The following is a 20,460-nucleotide window of genomic DNA, read 5'->3' as shown; positions in this document are numbered from 1 at the left end:
AGGCTCAGAGTACCAAACAAATGTGCCTCTATGTGTGAAAATGTAAAACCAATCAACAGTAGAGAATAATCGCAAGTTCTAGAAAATATACAAAGCATGGATACACTCATAAGATGTGAAAGAAATAGTATACCGTGGAATTTATTTGGCTCAATATACTCACCAGCTGAGGTATCTGAAAGTTGAACTAGTACACCGTGCAAAACTCCATCTTTCCAATTCATCTCTTTGTCTCTTGAACCATCGCACTTTCATGAGCAGTCACACGTCAGTTATTCTTTTATGTGCAAGTCTAAGAGATTCTCATCATGCAAATTCAGGTGTTAACACACTGACAATTCTGAAAAGACATAAAAACATTCAACTTGATAATAAACAAAGTAACATAAGGATGAAACATAGGGGATTGTCAGCAAACAACAACCATGACTGACTCTTTTTTTTTTTTTTTAAAAAAAAATTAAAGACTGAAAAAAATTAAAAACATATCTGATGGGTTGCCTCCCATTAAGCGCTTCTTTACAGTCATTAGCTTGACTCATCACCAATCGTTAGGGTGGCATATATGACAAAAAGAACACATCATCCTTCTTCTTCCTCTTGTTTGGTAGGAATTCCATGAACTTGACATAAAGAATCAAGTGCTCCCATCCTCTAACAGCCAAGCCTTGGTAATATGTGCTCTTCCACTTTAGAGAAGAATAATGCTCCTTTTTCAAGTGACATTTCTTTTTACTTTCCATTGGTGGAGACTCATATGTCGCATAGAGATCAACATTCTTCACTCTTGAATTCTCTTTCATGCCATTATTTTTGTTTTTCGAATTTTCTTCTTCTACCACAATGGCATCATGTTTCATCTCCATCTCAATCAACTTCTCACACTTATTTGCCTTTTCAACAAGATTACCACATTCAACTTCAAATCCATCAAATGAACCTTGATTTGACCTCAAAAATTCATCCAAAATCTTTTCGAGTTGAGAGTTGAAATCAACCTTAATCTCTTGATGTTCTTTTTCCTTTAAACAAGTTTTCTCACAATAGTCATTGTGATTATTCTCCCCGCAAAAGTCACTTCTCGCCTTCAATCTTGAAATCCTTGCATCCAGTCTCTCTTGCTCATAAGATAGTAAACATAGTTGATAACAAATGATACCTATTTCTTCACTATCAACCAATCTATTATCAATCCATTTCATTGCTACAAAACTTGGAGAAAATTTTCAATAGCAAAACAAACTAAAGAAGACATAAAGAGAAAATTTTATATATACAAGAATAAAATGAAAATAACAAGAAAAAAAAAAAATCCTAAGTAAAATAAATTGCCTTGTCAAAATTAATCAACAATCCCCGGCAACGGCGCCAAAAACTTGATGACAAAATTAGCAAGTGTACTAACTTATCGTTAAGTAATAATATTTATAAAGTTCGTATCCGCAGGGATTGTTTCAATCTCGACAAAACAATTGAATTGTATTTAGGTCGTAAATATAAGGGGGTATGCTTGGCATATATTTGGTTTATAAAATAATTAAAATAAATATTGCAATAACTTGACGAAGACTTTTTAATGGAGCGAAGCGATTAAGGATTGTTCGAATCCTCTCTGTATCCCTATTTGGTATTCTAGGTTCTAATTCTCAACAACCAAACTCTAATAGTTACGATAATTTAACAAAATAGATTAAGTCCAATTCCTTGGCTCATGATCCCTTTTATCTAATAAAGTACCCTAATTCCTTAGGCGAAACTAATATTATCAAAAGCGTTATTGAACGTTAAATTCTCAATCATACCAACTAATTCTTTATTCCTAAAGCAATTACGATTGGCAAACAGTTAATTTAGTTCTAGTAATAAAACCTAGGGTCAGTAGTGAATTATTTCTTGAAATCAATTCGATATTGGCCAAATAAAGAAAAGCATTAAACACGAAATTAACTGAATAACTATTAGTTTTGATTGCATAAATAAGAACACGTAGTTACATGGTTCAAATAGTTCTATAGAGAATCATCTAAAATCCTTAATCTGATGAGATTAGTTACTCATAATAATAATTGTCATAACAATTAAGTTCTGGAAATTATACATGAATTAATATGAGAAGCACCTTGAATAAGAACTCCAATGGTGAATTCCTTTGTCTCTCGGTTCCAGCCGTATCCCTCTTTTTTCTGCTGTCTGCGTAAGTCTGCGTGATGTGTTATCTCCCCTAGGTTAAAACCCCTATATATATAGTATATATTTGTATGTAGCATGTAGCAGTCCATCACGTGAACTAAAATTAAGGACTAGCTCCTATCAAATGTTGACAGCTCATCAAATTAAAAATAACAATTAGTATGTGTCACTGTAGCACGCGTTTTGATCCAGCTGTAGTGGCAAAATCGCGCTGCGATCTGAATAATATAGGGCTGCGAAAAATACAGTGGCTCCAACACTAAAATGTTTCAAAAATTCCCAATTTTTTTCTAAGTATTTTTCTTCTTTTCAATTTGGTCTTCAAACTTCTTGCTATGTCAATTTCTTCAAATATTCTTCTCTTTGACCATGTATTCTTCCTAAAAACTTATAAAATTACTATAAAATTGCAATTAAATTAACAAATAAGTGACTGTCATCATCCGTTTTGATCAATGATATTCCAAGTCCGGGTGAGTTCGTCATAAAATTCGTCAACGAATGCAGGTTGGATTTCAACATAGTCCTTCAAGAAATATCAAAGAAATTTTAAGCAATGAAAAAAAAGTGTTATTTCATTAATTGAATTCTAGAGAGTGTAGATATTTGCATGTAAAATATAAAGCAATGAAAATGTTGATGTTTAAATAAGAGTTTAGAGGTTTACATGTCTAAGCATCCATCTTGAAATATGATTTGTGAAGAAGTTTATGACAAAGAACTTACTAAAGTTGAGATGTTGAGTGTTTGGAATCCTCCAATGATTGTTCTTTTTGCAACTTTTCTTATTGCCAATGATGCCATTTCAATGGTTAGTACTTTAAGATTTATGAGAAGTTTTAATGTATAAATTGTAATAGAATGGTGAGAATAGAAGATGGTTTATATAGTGATGGTCATTGTAATGTTGTTTTCAATGTTAAGATATGGTATTGGTTTTTGAAGAGATGTAGTAGATAAGTTAGAATCTTTGATGTGGTTATCATGAGTAGTGTGTTGAAAATATAAAAGTAAAGATATGTTGCATGTGACTTAGGCAATTAGATTTGGTAGTGTAATCATTAGTCTTTTTAGAAACCATAGTCATGTAACTTGGTATTGAACTAATGTGATGATATCTTTAGGTTAATAGTTAGCCTCTAAATATATGCAGTGGTGAAAATAAATAGCAGATATAGAATGGTGTCCGAAATACATTATTTTGATAGGGAGATAGTGTACAAAACATATGTTATAAAGTTAAAAGAAAATGAAAATTTTTCAGAATGGCATAACTTGAACATGGTTGGTTAATGAATGCTGCTATGGTAACAAAAAAAAAAGCACCTGAAAAAAAGATAATAAACAATAGTTATTTAATGTTAGATTGATTATTAAATGAAAATTACGAAAGGGAAAAAATAATTTGTAGGTAAGAATTAAAAAAAAACTTACATGGATAACATAAATGAGATATGAAATTAGAGAATATTTTGGAACACTTCCTTGAAAACAACATTTGTAGTGTCATTCAATGGAGCTTTGGACTTGTCATGTATTAATATCTTAAGTCCTTGTTAGGTCTTAACTCTAGACAAAGCGACATAAAGTTGGCCATGACTGAAAACTTCAATTGGCAAGTACAAACCAACATAATCTAAGGATTGACCTTGAGATTTGTTTATTGTCATTGCAAAAGAGACCATAATTGGAAATTGTTTCCGCAAAAGTTTAAATGGCCACGAGGATTATGACGGAGACATAGACATTCTTGGGATGTAAATCAGGTTGCCAATATTTTTTCCAGTTATAATTTTTGCTTCAATGACGTGATCTGCAAGTCTAGTAATACTTAACCTTGTTCCATTGCACAATCCTTCAAACTAGTCTAGATTTTTGAGTAACATGATTGGTGTGCCAATTTTGAGTTTTATTGCATGATTAGGTAGTCCAGATGTATGCAGAGAGTGTAAGAATTCTGGTGTTAGTTGTTCAAAAACGTCGTTGTCATTTGCTTCAGTTCGATCAATTGAATCAGAACTTAGATATTCCATTTCTTCACCTGGAAAATAATATAGTGTTGATATTAATAATGTAAAAAAAGTAATGTAACATAGTTAGGGATTAAAACGTACCTGGAATGAGATTAAGAACATAATCATTGATTTCATTAACAACTTCAATTGTAGATGCTAAAATTGCCCTACTTCTCAAGTAATCAGCATTCTTAAAATTAGTAAGCAAATTGGGGTATGTGCTATTCACAATTGCATCTATTGGATCATTAAAATCTGAAAGTAAAAGTTCAGATGGGATTGGAATTTCTGCAATGCCGTCATTTGGTTCAGCTATTTTTCCATCACCCACTTTTAATATCCAATCTGAAAATTGTTTAACTTCTTCTGAATTTTCCGATGTTTGTTGGTTTTCCAGTCTCATGTTTCTTGTTAGTTTGAAAACAGTACAATGGTCCCTGTTGGGTTTTTGTATGTTGGCTACATTTTGCAAAAACATCTTTTAGCCAAGTGTTGAGACATATGTGCTTACGCCAAGTGTTGCGACAGATGTAACAACACTTGTATGTCTGATTGTTCGCGCCAGCTAGCGTTATTATTTTCTACTCAATCTTTCGAAGATTTGATTGAAGAATTATTTCGTGGTTTCTTATACAACAAGGCGCACGTGATCAATGTGTTTCAGAAGGCAGCTGAACCCTAGTTCTATTTTCCAAAGGAATTATATTTTTGGAAAATATATTTTTGTGTTTCAAAAATAGAACTATTATTTTCAAAAATATATCTTGTGAAGATTGCTGCAGAAAATATAAAAGATTTATTTCAAATAAATCTTTGTGTTTCCAGAAGATTAGAAGATTTAATTTTAAAATATATTTACAACAAATATATTTATGGAAGGAATATTTGATGCAAAGAAAGATTTGATAAAAATATATATTTTGCATCTAGAAGATTTCTTGGAGCTGAAGCATTATGAAAAGCCCACGAGGCTATGCTATTTAAAGGGTGCTGCTAACCCTATTTTATGTACCGAAACTTGAAGCAAAAATAGAATATCAAAGATGTAGTCTTTTAAGGGTTTCGTGTCTTTAAGCCACTCTCTAGGAGAGTTGGTGTAAAGTGAACCACTCGAGTTGTGAGATGGTCACCGTGTCCTCACTCAGAAACCTATAGGTAATGAGTTGAGTATTGTAATTGGAGGAAGCTTTTAAGCAACTCCAAATTGTGAACTTAGTCGTTGGCTAGGTGGTGATGTTATTGAAGTGTGTCTTCATCTTTTTCAAGGAGAGTGTCTCCATTCTATTGTTATTGAAATCCTTACTGGTTGTAAGGTTGAGGGGAGTGAGACGGGGTCTCATATCTAGGAGTTCCTAGGTAGAAGTTGCATTGGGTAGGGATTAAGTGAGGAGTTGTAAACGGGGGAGTTTAGCTCCGAATTAATACTGCTGATAGTGAATTTCCTCCTGGATTGGTATCCCCCAGATTAGGCTGTTAGGCTGAACTGGGTTAACAATTATGTGTGTCGTTTATGCTTTTCAGTATATGTTTTTAATGCTCTGTTTTATTGTTCTTACTGCTAAGACAAGTGTTGCGACAAGTGTCGGCACATCGTGGACAACACTTGTCTACTGTGTACCAGAATTTCAATTGGTATCAGAGCAGGCATCCTGTTCTGTATCTGGGTGAGATCCTAGGGAAGATACTTTCTGGTTATGAACAAGTAAGGAATACTGAAAAGTTGTTTGGACTTGAAGAAGTTCATATTTGTTTGAATGGTCCCTAGAAGTGGAGGATGGACTATTCATGGCACGGTGTATAGCTTTGATGTTTGAGCTTCTGTATGGTTTGATTTATTTTCAAACCTATGTTAACCTGTTGCACCTGAAGTGTGGAGTTTGTGCAAAGGTCATTATGGTGTGCCTGAAGATTGTTGAGGAGTTTTCTGGTTTGAATTCCGCTGCATACATATATGATGGGAAAACTCCTGGTGGTTTTGAGTGTGCTACACTCTATTCTCCTCTGGTGAGGTTCAACTAACTTGTTGGAGATGCCAACGATACTTGAGGGTGATCTCAAGTCCACTCATAAAGGCACTCATATATGAGTTTGTTGAAGAGAGATCAGAACGAAGTTGTGAGCAATTTATTTTTGCTTCTAACCCTAAAAGCCAACCTCCAGTGGCTTTGATAAAGGATCTCTTGGTGTGTTCCTTGAGAAGGGGACTGATGTCGTCCCAGATGTTGCTACATCTGACCAGGAGTATGCAGAATCTTGTTGGATTTATTTTGACACTAGAAACTTATGGTTGACTTCTTGGGTGAGTTTATTTCTGATCCAAGTAAGTGGTAGTGCAGATGTGTGTTTTGCTTTTCCTGTGTAAGCTTGATAAAGGATCTATTATTATGGTACCTGAGAAGAGGACTGATGTGCTCCCAGATGTTGGTACATCTGACCTGCAGATTATGCAGAATCGTGTTGGATGACAGTTGGGCATGTAAGGTGCTTGGAATTATGCATAGGAGTGCTCAAGTTGTATGGTCAGAAGAAGCTTATCTGCCTATGTGAATCAGAATGTGGAGGTTCTGATCTTTCTTTAATAGTATGCTCTAGCAATGCATGACTACTGATTCCACTAGTAGTGGATGTAGGGGCAGCAAAATATTGTCAGATACTGAGGTCTGATAATTGTCTTTGGTTATCTACTGCAAGTTACTCGAGAAAAGGGCTGATAATCAAAATCTTAGTCAAGCTTTTAAGCAAACTAAGAAGTTTTGGAGTTTGTGAGTGACTTCACACCTATTAAGCATGACATCTTGCCTATTCAAAAGGTCATGATACAGAGTGTGGTTCTGCAAGGACAGTGATCAAGATGTGTCCTTGTTAAGTAAAAGGGTTAGAGTGTTGTTCAAACATGTGTGGATGATCTGGTATTGAAGGTTAATCAACTACTGATGGTTGATCCTCTTGTGTCCCCCTGCTGTTGTTAATTGTGACTTTGGTGCTTCCACTAAGGCCACAAGCGATTGTGTTGGTGAAACTCTCAAGGAAACTATCCCTGAGACAAATGTTGTACCAAGTGTAGGTACATTTGTGGCACCTGCAACTGCCACATATTTTGATACATCTGCAGCACCTGAAACTATAATAGATCATAATGTTTCAGATATTTCTTACCAGATGAATACTACTAAGAAAGAGAATACTACAAAAGTAATTATGACTGGTAATAATTCTGCTGATCACTGTGTTGTGAACTCTCAATCTGATGAGAGTATGAAGATTGTGTCTAAAAATCTTGAGGATAGTTAGCCTATTGGTGATCTTGCAGCTCATGCTCTGATTAGTAGAGTGCTAGTCTTTGTCGTGATGTTTGTGGATGTGTTATGCTATGAATCTAGTCATCCCAATCTAATATGTTCTTTTGTGAGAATTTATATCTGTCTGTCAATGTGCTATGTGGGCTCGGTGAACCCAATTATGCTGCTGCATGCCTCTGGTGTGTGTTTTTGTTGAAGTGAAAGAAGGTATGTCTTGTATCTCTTTCTCCATTGTCTGGTGCACGCTAATCAAGGGAAATATGATTTAAATTCTTCGGCAAATGTTAATTATGCTGTTGATGCTTCTACTAAGGTCAATAGTTACTGTATTGATGAGTATATCAAGGAAACTGTTCTTGAGACTAATGTTGTGCCAGATGTTTATACATTTGTGGCACCCGATACTGGTGTAGGCAAGAATGATCAAGATAATCCTGACCAGGTGGATACTACTGAGCAAGAAAGAATTCCAGTAGTAGTAAGGACTGATAATAACTCTGGTAATAATGTTATGGGTTATTCTAAATCTGATGAGAGTATTAGGTCTTTGTTTGCTGATAAAGAACCTTCTGTTGACAAAAGTGTGGGTGATGATCCTGATGTTGTCATTGTGAATGATATAGTGGCTGGTAACAAGTCACTAGATAAGACACCTAGTGCTAATGTTGTAGGAAGAATCAGAAGTAGGGCTGGTAAAAATGTGACAACTGTCAATACACTTGTCCAGAAATCTAAATCATGAAAGGTGACAAGATTTGTTGGGAAGAAACCTTTTTATGGTCCACCAAGGACAAAGAGTAATAATGTATCTGTTACTGGGAGAAGAAAAAGAGTCTGAAAAGAAAGAACCCCCTTCTAGTAAATCAGACTTTGAAAGGGAGACAAGTGTAGCTACATTTGGTGACACATTCAGAAGAAGTGTGAAAGGAATGAAGGTCTGATGAGAACAGTGTCTGATCTAGGTGACTGTTTTGATAAGCTGGTAAGGGGATTTGTAGTGAATGTTGGTGACCATTGTGATGATCCTAAAAACCCTGAGTATAGGCAGGTTTTTGTGAGAGGAAGGTGTGTTCACTTCTCACCCTCTATAATCAACAAATTTTTGGGAAGAAGTAATGAGGAAGTAGCTGAGCTGGAAGTCACAGATAATATTTGTAGAACAATCACTGGGAATAGGCTGAAGCAATGGCCTTGTCAAATGAAACTTTCTGCATCTCAACTATCTCCTTTATATGCAGTTCTGAATAAGATTGTTGTTGTTAATTGGGTTCCTACCACTCATTCCAGTAATGTAGCCAAAGAATTGGCTAGGTTCATTTATGTTGTTGGAACTAAGGCCAGGTTTGATTATGGTGCTTATGTCTTTTATGCCACTTTGGAACATGCTAAATCTTTTGCTCTACAACTACCCATAACATTTCCTACTTTACTGTGTGGTATTGTTCTTGACCAACATCCAAATATTCTTGTGGACACTGATGTCCCTTGTAAAAGAAAAGGAAAGCTGAATATTGAGCAAAGGCTGCTTGCAGGGACAAATGTTGCAGCAGGTGTTGGTACATCTGTCCAGCAAAAGCTGGTGCTCTCACTAGGCAGAAAATGATAACTGACTTAAATGAGTCTAGTAGAGCTCTCAAGAAACTGAAGACTGTGATGATCCTTTGAGTAAAGAATTCATGAAGGGAGGAGTGGAGAACCTGAAGCTGAGCATGCTAAGTCTTTGGCTGTGAAGATGCCAACAACATTTCCCACGGTGCTTTGTAGTATTATTCTTGATCAGCATCCAAGTATTTTGATCAGCTCTGATGTTGTCTGTAAGAGGGAATCTCCTCTCACATTGCACTATAGACTAGTTGAAGGGACAAATGTCCCACATAATGTTGCAACATCTGGCAAGAAAATTCTGGCTTCATGACAAGAAAAGAGATGATTGCTGATTTGATGAACCTATGCAAGTTGACAACCTTGGTCGAAAGAAGTATGTCTTTGTAGTTGTTGATGATTCCTCCAGATTTACTTGGGTAAATTTTATTAATATCGAATCAAATGTTGTTACTCATGTTAAAGGTTCTGTCAGTTCAAATGTTGTGGGTAGTGTTGGAACATCTGTCAGATGTACCTCTGAAACTTTCAATCTGGTATGAATGTGGCTGTTGTTGATGACACTATTGTTGAAATCGTGCATGTGTCATCTTCCAAGGTTGTTGGTTCTGACACTTTGTCATCCCTCACTAAAGTTGTGGTTGAGTCCCCCAAAGGAACCTAACATAAGTCTAATGTCATATCGGATGTTGAAACATCCTGGACCAACCAGTTAGTGTTGTTGAAACCTGTTCTGCAATCCCCCAAACTTATGCTGATATGGTTCTGAGAGTCCTCAATCTAATGAGGTTGAAGATCAACTAATGGTGGTTTGGAGTATTAAGGTTTTGAATGTGGTAGAAGAAACTAATCTTGATGATCTTCCACTTGACCAAAGTTGTTGCTCAAAGTGTGACTAAAAGAGAACTAGCATGGTACGATTGTTTGGATATGCATTCTGCTGAGAAGTATTATATGTGTTCAGATGTGTTATGATCAAATGCGATAATGCTCAGATATGTGATGATCAAAGGTGATTACTACTATGGTAAGTGACTGTTTCAGACCTGTTTCTGAAACCTCTAGTTTGATGTTCTTATGTGATGACAAAATATCTATTGTTGAAGATGCTTTTGGTATATGTCTCTTGAGATTGAAATTGAATGATACTCATCTGTGTTGAATAACTTGTCTGTTCTGGTATGAGATGTTGTAACATCTGTCTCAACATCGTGTTATCTCAAGTGTTCCAACATTGTGTACAACATCTGTCACCCAAATGCCAGAATGTGGTTGACCATGAGCCAAATATTGAGGATGATGTTCTGGGCATCATGTCACTTGACAGGAAGAAAGTTTGACATCTCTTCTGTCCTCTTAGAGAATGTTTCATTCATTTTGAAGAAAATGTCTAGAAATAGAAATTTGTGTTTTAAAAGAGATAATGCTATGAGAAGCTGGATTTTTTGTGAGTATGTTTTTAACTATGAAGCAAGCTACATCGTTTATGGTGAAGCTACCAATAACCTTTATGGGTGTAATCTCTAAGAGTATTATGAGACAACTCTTTGAGATTGAAAGATCAGAAGCACTCAAAAGCCAAAAAGGGAGTGTCTTTGACTTCTGACTATAGATTTCTTCTGACGGACCACATGTTCCTAACATTGTTTGGTCATGGTATTGTGGGTGAAAGCGCGCATGTTCTCTTCCCACTACTTTTGTTCTCCGTATCTTTTGTGGGCTAGGCCATGGATTTCTAGCACCTCTGTGTGCATTATGGTCTGTATTGTGTGCACTCTGAAGCGTTTGTCTGCTACTCTATGTTCTGATATGTATGATGTTTGTCAAAATTATGACTAAAAAGGGGGAGTAGTGTGTGTGTGGACAAATGTGAAGACAGATGTTCTTACATCTGGTGACTGTTTTTGTGCTAATGCTTCTATGCTCGTATTGATGTTCTTATGCTTCTATGCTCGTATTGAGGGGGAGTGTGAGTTATATATATATGCATATGTTGAGGGGGAGTAATGCTATTCAGGAGGAGTAGTAGTGTGTAGCTAGCCTGATAATGCTAGCTTATGCTCTGATAGTGTGCTTGATGGTTGTGGGAGTGCTATGTTCCTGATGTGTGATGTCATGCCTGATGTCTAGACATCCTGATCTGATGAGTGAGAATTTATTTTTCTCAGTATGTGGGAGTTTATTTCTCCCTATGTGGTTCTTTTGTGAGAGTTTAGTTCTCTCTGTTATGTAACTTGCACTTCTGATACTACTATGGTACCTCTTTGCCTCTATTCTTTTGTTTAATGCACACTGACTTTATTTGTCAGAATTTGTGGCTAAAAAGGGGGAGTAGTGATCTGTGATATGTAAGATCTATCTGCGTGATGTGTGGACAGATGTGCTGACATCTGGTATCTGCGTGATGTGTGGACAGATGTGCTGACATCTGGTGTGCATGTTGTTGCGGTTCTTTCTGCGATGTGTTAATCTTCTAGGCCTATGTCTGAGTGGAGTAAATGTTACCTTCAGCTCTGTGTGATGTGTTGCAAGAATTCCAAAAAGCATTTAAATTTGTAGCATAGGGCATGATCATAATCATAGTCATAGAAATATGGATGATTCATCGTGCTTAGTCATAATCATAGAAATATGGATGACTTTTATGCTTAGGATCACAGTCATAGAAATATGGGTGATTTAGGTCACATTCATAGCAATATGGGTGACTTAGTTAGTTACATTCATAGAAATATGGGTAACTTGTACATGCTTATTTATGAATGCACACATGTGTGTCTACAACAACCATTAAGCGTTAATCACTCTGATTGAATGCTTCTGCTATTACAAGGATGTTGTAGTTCCTATGGTTGACTACATTGTATGCTTGTGCTCTATCATGCACAAATTCAGGGGGAGTGGTAGTATGAATAAGTGACAAGTGTGATGCCAGATGCTGAGACATCTTGGCTTTATTCTCTGGTGGCTGGGAATTTATTTTTCCTAGTTCTATGTTTATGGGAATTTATTTTTCCCTGGTGATCTTTTGTTGAATGGATGCACTCTGATTATAGGAGTTTATTTCTCCTATCTTTGAATCCACTATGAGAGTTTATTTCTCTCTATCTGCTCTGTGAGGCTATATGTGTTTATTCCTGCTATTGCATGCCTCTGATGGTACTCACCTCTCTTGGAAGTAGTCTTACTATGTGTTACTTTCTTTCCTAGTTGTGTGATCATGTTGACTTGAAGGAAAGGTAATACTGTATCTCTCTATATACTGGTCTAATATTGTTTTAGCCAAAATTTGCCAAAGGGGGAGATTGTTGGGTTTTTGTATGTTGGCTACATTTTGCAAAAACATCTTTTAGCCAAGTGTTGAGACATATGTGCTTACGCCAAGTGTTGCGACAGATGTAACAACACTTGTATGTCTGATTGTTCGCGCCAGCTAGCGTTATTATTTTCTACTCAATCTTTCGAAGATTTGATTGAAGAATTATTTCGTGGTTTCTTATACAACAAGGCGCACGTGATCAATGTGTTTCAGAAGGCAGCTGAACCCTAGTTCTATTTTCCAAAGGAATTATATTTTTGGAAAATATATTTTTGTGTTTCAAAAATAGAACTATTATTTTCAAAAATATATCTTGTGAAGATTGCTGCAGAAAATATAAAAGATTTATTTCAAATAAATCTTTGTGTTTCCAGAAGATTAGAAGATTTAATTTTAAAATATATTTACAACAAATATATTTATGGAAGGAATATTTGATGCAAAGAAAGATTTGATAAAAATATATATTTTGCATCTAGAAGATTTCTTGGAGCTGAAGCATTATGAAAAGCCCACGAGGCTATGCTATTTAAAGGGTGCTGCTAACCCTATTTTATGTACCGAAACTTGAAGCAAAAATAGAATATCAAAGATGTAGTCTTTTAAGGGTTTCGTGTCTTTAAGCCACTCTCTAGGAGAGTTGGTGTAAAGTGAACCACTCGAGTTGTGAGATGGTCACCGTGTCCTCACTCAGAAACCTATAGGTAATGAGTTGAGTATTGTAATTGGAGGAAGCTTTTAAGCAACTCCAAATTGTGAACTTAGTCGTTGGCTAGGTGGTGATGTTATTGAAGTGTGTCTTCATCTTTTTCAAGGAGAGTGTCTCCATTCTATTGTTATTGAAATCCTTACTGGTTGTAAGGTTGAGGGGAGTGAGACGGGGTCTCATATCTAGGAGTTCCTAGGTAGAAGTTGCATTGGGTAGGGATTAAGTGAGGAGTTGTAAACGGGGGAGTTTAGCTCCGAATTAATACTGCTGATAGTGAATTTCCTCCTGGATTGGTATCCCCCAGATTAGGCTGTTAGGCTGAACTGGGTTAACAATTATGTGTGTCGTTTATGCTTTTCAGTATATGTTTTTAATGCTCTGTTTTATTGTTCTTACTGCTAAGACAAGTGTTGCGACAAGTGTCGGCACATCGTGGACAACACTTGTCTACTGTGTACCAGAATTTCAGTCCCAAATATAAGAGGCATTTAAAGTTGCATGGACAATATCAGATCGAGTACCTCTAGGTATTACAGGGAGTATTTGTCTAAAATCACCACCAAACACTATAACTTTTCCACCAAAAATTTCTTTTGACGGAACACCATCGATGCTCATGATATCTTTCAAAGAAGTATCCAATGCCTCAAAACAGAACTTGTGTGCCATTGGTGCTTCATCCCATATGATTAACTGGGTCAATTTTAACAATTCAGCAAGGTCACTTCCTTTGTCAATTTTGCAAATATCTTTTTCAAGAATTGGTATTGGTATTTTGAACTTGGAATGAGCTGTTCTTCCACCTGGTAGTAATAAAGAAGCAATACCGCTAGATGCAACGGTTAGCACAATGCTTCGTTTTGATCTCAAAGCAGCAGCTAGGGTGCTCCACATGAAAGTTTTGCCGGTGCCGCCATAGCCGTACAGGAAATAAACTCCACCCTTTTGATTAGTAACAGCCTCCATGATTTTTTCAAATATACATCGTTGTTCATCTATTAAGACGTAAAAACGACATATTGCATAAGACATCAAATTAAAAGTAAAGTGTTGAAAAGGTAAACAACTTAATCATTTATAAGTAGTATAGCATATTTAGTAATACCTGTTAGAGTAGCAAATAATTGTTGGAAAATTTGATCCTGTTCGACAGGATCATAGTTTCTTTCATCGTATATCAAACGATTTCCCAAGAAATCAGTGACATATCCAGTAGGAAAAGGCATGCATTTAAACTGGTGTAAGCTTCGATTATTTGTTTGCAGGTGCTTTTCAATCTCAATGAGTGTGAGATATTGCAGTTCTTCATCTGTGAGTAATAAATCTAAAAAAAAAATATAAAAGAATGATAATCAATAAATTGAAAAGCATTGTCCAGAAATTTTAATGAAACCAAAATATAAAAAATTGTAAATTCAAAAAAAGAACCTTGGTTTTGAGTGAGATGTCTTTGTTTATATAGTATTCTGTCACATAACCATTTCCAAGATTCACGCCACACAAAATCGGGTCTATCCATAGATTTAGATAGAAGCATTATGATAAATAACTTGCGCAAGAAGATACCGGAACCCCATTGGTGAGCTTCTCTTATTGCTGCAATGTATTCCCTATCATCACCGAGAAATCCCATAGCAAAACATGCTTCCCTAAATGTAAGATATTGAAAACCTTTAACAAATTTGATATCCTCATAACTTGTTGGTCTCTTTGCAATGGTCAACATCATTCTTAAATAATACAATTCACCAGTAGTCGGTGGAACCCACATCAATCTACCAATTGTATATCCTTTCTTTCTTGGTTGCCATGTTCTTGTTTTTTTAATGTAGACAAATTTTTCAACAAATTTTCCATATGTTAGCAACTTGGCAGCTGGGTAGACTTTATTGGCTTGCATCCATTAAGTGAACATTGATTCAGTCACACTCGGCTTAAGTAGAACATTCCCAATTTTCTCATAGTCTCTGTAATAAACTGAGTTTTGTCCTTTGTCATGAAAAAACATTCGCTCAACAGCCGGTTTTCTACCATGTATGGAATAGGCAAATATTCTCCAACATGCTTCACTTGGTGAGATGTATCTACAATCCAGATATTGTTTAATTTCATCACGCGGTATTGGTTGAGATTCTGAATTTGTATCAGATGGAACAATAACAACACTAATTCGATCAGAACCTTTGTTGATATACTTGAAAATGTATTTGATTGAACTACTTTGATTGCACCATTCCATGTTAATGTGTGCATGATACTTCAAAAGCAACTGAGGATTGTGCGGCACAACATGACGATTATTCAGAAGAATTCCATTTTTGTCAATTGTATAACCATTATCCCTTCTTCTATGAACAGGAAAACCTTCTTGATCAACAACGGTTATTGGTTGGAATTTCTTTGGATAAAATTTCGAACATCTATTATCCTTCATGCAAGGAGAACTGTCATTGACTATTCCACATGGACCATGCATCATATGAGTTTTGACCAAGTTGTACAGATGAGGTTGATTGACAGGATCTGGTATTTCAGCAGAAATGATTTTGTTGATGTCATTAGGAGTTGGATACTTACTTGAAGGATGCAAGAAGAGGAGAATGTGGGCATGTGGAAGCCCTCTCTTTTGGAATTCTATGGTATACATATCTGAAAATGTAAACAGAAAGTTATAGGTAGAAATACATATTTGGATGAGAAGTGTAAAAATTAGTAAACATAAACTTACATGCAAGAACTTTCCCTAATATTCCTTTTTTTGTTAAATCAGATAATAGGTTGTCAAATTTCAACTTGAAAACCCTTGCGACAATGTCAGGTCGATCATGTGCCTTTTGACGAAGTGGTGCCAACAATCGCTGTATTTCTGGCCAATTGGGATTGCAAGTAAAAGTGATGAATAGATCAGGAAATCCAACTTTGCTACATATAGCCATGCCATCAAAATACAATTGATCCATAAATCGAGGGCCGCCAACATATGAAGATGGCAAGACAACTCTTCTACCGGTGTTTGAACCTTGGATTTGATTTTGAGATGCTTGGCCACTGAGATTGTCATACTTAGAAACCCTTAATTTGGACTGATTCTTTCCAAGGTATTTAAGCCTTTCAGACTCCAACATAGAGAAACCGTCAACTAAGAATTGTTGAAATAATCTTCTAGAAGATAATAAGGTTTTGGCTTCAAATGACCTTGTCTGAATTCGATATGCTAACCACTCTCTTATAGTGAGTCTATTTCGCTGATTAAAGTCTGGCGCTTCATCATGGTCATTATCTCTGTGAGCAGTTTTAGGTCTATATCCATCTTCACCGTAAGGAAAAAGTAATGGATACTGATAAGATAAGTAGCTTGCATGAAATTCATCTATTCTTTGGAGTTGGCCACCTCGAGTTTGGATAATGATATCCCTTTCTTCAGCATAGTCAATATCACCAAGAATTAATGCCGCAACTTCTGAAACTGTTGGCTGGTTGTAGATTCTCCCATCTGTTTTTCGATCTGAGAGAAGTCTGAGTTTGAGATCCTATACATTTCCTTCTGTTATCATATCTCTTGCCATTTTAAATGATTGAACATGTGTGTTATGTTGATACAGCATGTCAGACAATTTTTTCACAATGAGTGGATCAATTTTGTTAGAGCTCCTACATGTTATTTGAAGACACAAACGATGGACATGAAAATAAGTAGCAGGCAACAAATTCATTATATAGAATGTAATATTTAAAAAAGATTGGTCTAAGTGAACATACCTTAGACCTTGCATTCGATTTTTGATTTCGTTGTCTGTATCATAAATGTATAGTTGAGCAAATTTTGGTGCATCGCCAGCTTTAGGCAATAAACTACCAATTCGATGACAGGTTTGGCCTTGAATTCGAATGTTTGGAGGGCCTTTGCCAATGTTGTAGCTGTTATCCACTGTAGCTCCAGGTGATGTAAATGCAAACATCATGTTGTAAGTTCTAAGTTGAGCTTGGAATTTCTTGCTATCAACATCATTGTTATCAAACAAAAGATCTCTTAATGGTTGTGGAGGTTCTTTCAATGTGGGAAGTTGTACCTTTCCATTTCCACAACACAATTGAAATGATACGGTTGCATTGCGATCTTTTCTTTTTTTTTTCTTGAAACCACATGCATGCTCCACAAAAACCACACTTTGTTATAGGATCACCAAGATCATTGTAAGCAGCTGTTTGTCAAGATAAATAACTTTGATTAGAAGATAATTAAATTCAAATAAATGGAATGAGATTGATGAGATTATTGTAAGGTTACGTGATGTATGAAGTGAAGAATAAGAATTTTCATCTCCGCTACTTGAATCGTACTCATCATTTGAATCTGTTATACATGTTAAAAAAACTTAAAACATTAGTATTAAATCAGAATTGTATGTATGAAAGTGTGTAAAAACGATATTATTAACCTGGATATTCAAAAGGATTATAATCTGAATCACTTTCATCCTCACTACTACAGAAATCGTCATTAGCTTGTGGGGTGAATGCATTGCTTGCGGCAGATTGCAATTCCTGAGTGGTTCGGGCTACAATTGGCAAAAAATCTTCAGGCTGTGTCTGCTCAGGCCCCGGATGAGTGTTTGAATTTTGACCAACGCATGAGAATTTTGACATTAGATTAATCCCCAGTTGATTTAACCGAACTGAATCTTTAGGTCTGCAAGGTTGCGACAGTGTGAAAATAGGAACTGAACCAATGTTATTATGATGTGTGTTGGTATTCATTGGTTGGTTTTTTGGCAATTCATTTGGACAATCTTGTGATGTGGTACTATGTTGTAGATCATTACTTTTTCCTGAATCCTTTGTTTGATTTTCTTCTGTACAGAGAATAAGTTTCAAATAATAAAAAAAACATGATATGAATCTTAAGATGCAAGTAAACGATAATTGACCTCAAATTGAAAGATCAGCACTATGGATATTTAAATAACGATTAATAACCTGGAACATTGAAAAGATTTTGAGGAGTTGTTGGCAAAGAAATTGCTTGAACTTCAGTTGACATTTGTCCACTTAAGTTTTGCGACCTTTGACGTTTGCGCTTCGAAGGTGCAACAATATTAGGAGAAATATAAAAGTCGACACAATAATAATAATAATAATAATAATAATAATAATAATAAATATTGTATTAACATATAAATATAGAAGTTACTAATACCGGATGCGGTTGATTTGCAGGTGTTTGTTGAAGCTGTATTTTTGTGTTGCAATCATGTGATTGTTGTGCTATACATAAAACAGTGAAATTTTGTAGATTATAAGACACAAAACAAACACTTTGTAAGTTCAGATTGATCAAAAAAGTATGTAACAGAAACTGATTAATTTATAAATGAAAATAATTACTAAGAAACCTGGAAGATTGGAATCATTTGTAGGAATTTTGGGCAAGCAATTAATTTGGAGTGGACTTGATGTTTCAGTAGAAAGTTTCTTCGGTCGACCACGTTTGCGCTGGAAAGGTGCAATTATAAATTAAGAAATTAAAAAAGAGAGTTAAGTGGTTAATGAAGACCAAATGAACATCAACTTTTCTTAACTGGAATGGGAGCACGGTTCTCAACATTTGCTGGATGAAAGTTAATTGTTTTTCCTAAATATTAGATAGATAATGACTTAGAAATGTTAAAGTGGCAGTGAAGATTGAGTACAAATTTTGAATAAAGAAACTTGATAAAGGGAGAAAGTTAGATAACCATCACAGATGCCAGAAGAAGTAAATTGTAAACGTTTACCAAGTTTCGATAAGGATGAAATTTGATCGATGCTTGAAGTGTGTTGATGAGAGGTTGAAGAAATTTGATTTTGTTGTGAGCCTGTAATGTCTGTGAGAGGTTTTCTGTCAATAGCATGGGTTCTGTCAAGGCCTGTAAAAAATTATCAAACAGTTATTTGTAGTTAAATGGAATAAAGTGCATGAAAAAAAGATGAGGTTACTTGTAAATATGTTGCTAGAAGAAGATAATAATGAAATATCTGGTGTTGCAGGTGTGTTTAATGATGAAGGATGTTGGTTGAAGTTCTCAAAAGGTTGTGTTATAGTAGAGGCATGAAGTTTGAATCGCTTCGTCTTAAGCAAACGATATCTGCGACTTCTAGCAATTTTTGCTTCTAATAATCTGATAAGTTTGTTAGTATCCATGTGGATGAGTTGTTGTTTGGATGAGGCAGATTTCTAGGGTTAATAATGTTAACCAACATTAAGGATGTTGAAATGTGTTTGATATGAAGGGAAAATTTTGAATTTTAACTAAAGTAACCAAGAAAGACTTTAATATAAGTTCCAGAAACAATTTAGAAAGTAATGGAATTTGATTTGAAAAACTGGAGGGAAGTTAAAATTTTTGAAATGGAAAAAAGTAGAGGGAAGTTTAAAAAGTTGGAGGTAAAAACAATGATAGAAAGTATGATTAACATTAAAAAATGGTTTATGTGATTATTGATTAAAAAAATATGATAGTGACATAGAAGGTAGTATTAGATTTTAGTAGGTTAAGTGTAATGATGAAAATAGATTTTTTGTGTTGGGAAAAACAACTTTTGTGTGGGTTTAGAGTGTAGTTAGATAAAGTCTAAGATGGCTATGACATTAATCAATCAATTGTCATAAAAAAGGTTGTTTTTGAAGCATGTAGAAATGTTAACCAACATGAAATATGTTGAAATGTGTGTTAAATGTATAAAAAATGACAATGACAAACTAAAGTGACCAAGAAAAAGTTTAAATTCAAAAATAATTTGTACAAAGTAATGATAATTTTAAAAACAGTAGAGAAGTTAGAAATTTCCAAAACAATAAAAGTAGAAGGAAGCTTAAAAAGTTGGAGGTAAAAACAATGATAGAAAGTATAATTCATAAAACAAATTGGATCTCTACTTAAAAGGTTTGTGTGATTATTGATACAAAAAATATGATAGTGACATAGAAGGTAGTAATAGGTTTTAGTAGGTTATGTGTAATGATGAAAGTAGAGTTTTTGTGTTGGGAAAAGCAGTTTTTGTGTTGGTTTAGAGTGTACTTGGATAAAGTCTAAGATGGCTAGGATATGAATCAATCAATTGTCATAAAAAAACTTTTTAAAAACCATTGATAGTTTAACAAAACCAACAACTTGGATAAGTGGTATTAATAGTTAATACATTGTATAAAGTCAGAAAGAAAGTGAAGGTCTATGGTACAAAAAATAGAAGGTTAACTTGCATCCATGTATTGATTCATATTCATTCATTTTTAGTACGTTAAAGTGTATTAGGGTAAACTTGGACATAAATTTCGATGAGATGTAT

General features: G+C 35.1%; 1 pseudogene; it reads right to left on the bottom strand.

Annotated features, from left to right (window-relative positions):
* Positions 1-3,650: 3,650 nt before the first annotated feature.
* On the bottom strand, positions 3,651-19,315 carry LOC123896194 (annotated as a pseudogene).
* Positions 19,316-20,460: the final 1,145 nt, after the last annotated feature.

The sequence above is a fragment of the Trifolium pratense genome, linkage group LG7 (assembly GCF_020283565.1).
Source record: "Trifolium pratense cultivar HEN17-A07 linkage group LG7, ARS_RC_1.1, whole genome shotgun sequence".
NCBI lineage: Eukaryota > Viridiplantae > Streptophyta > Magnoliopsida > Fabales > Fabaceae > Trifolium > Trifolium pratense.
Note: the sequence above shows the minus strand (reverse complement) of the source record. Positions and strands in the feature narration are given on the sequence as shown.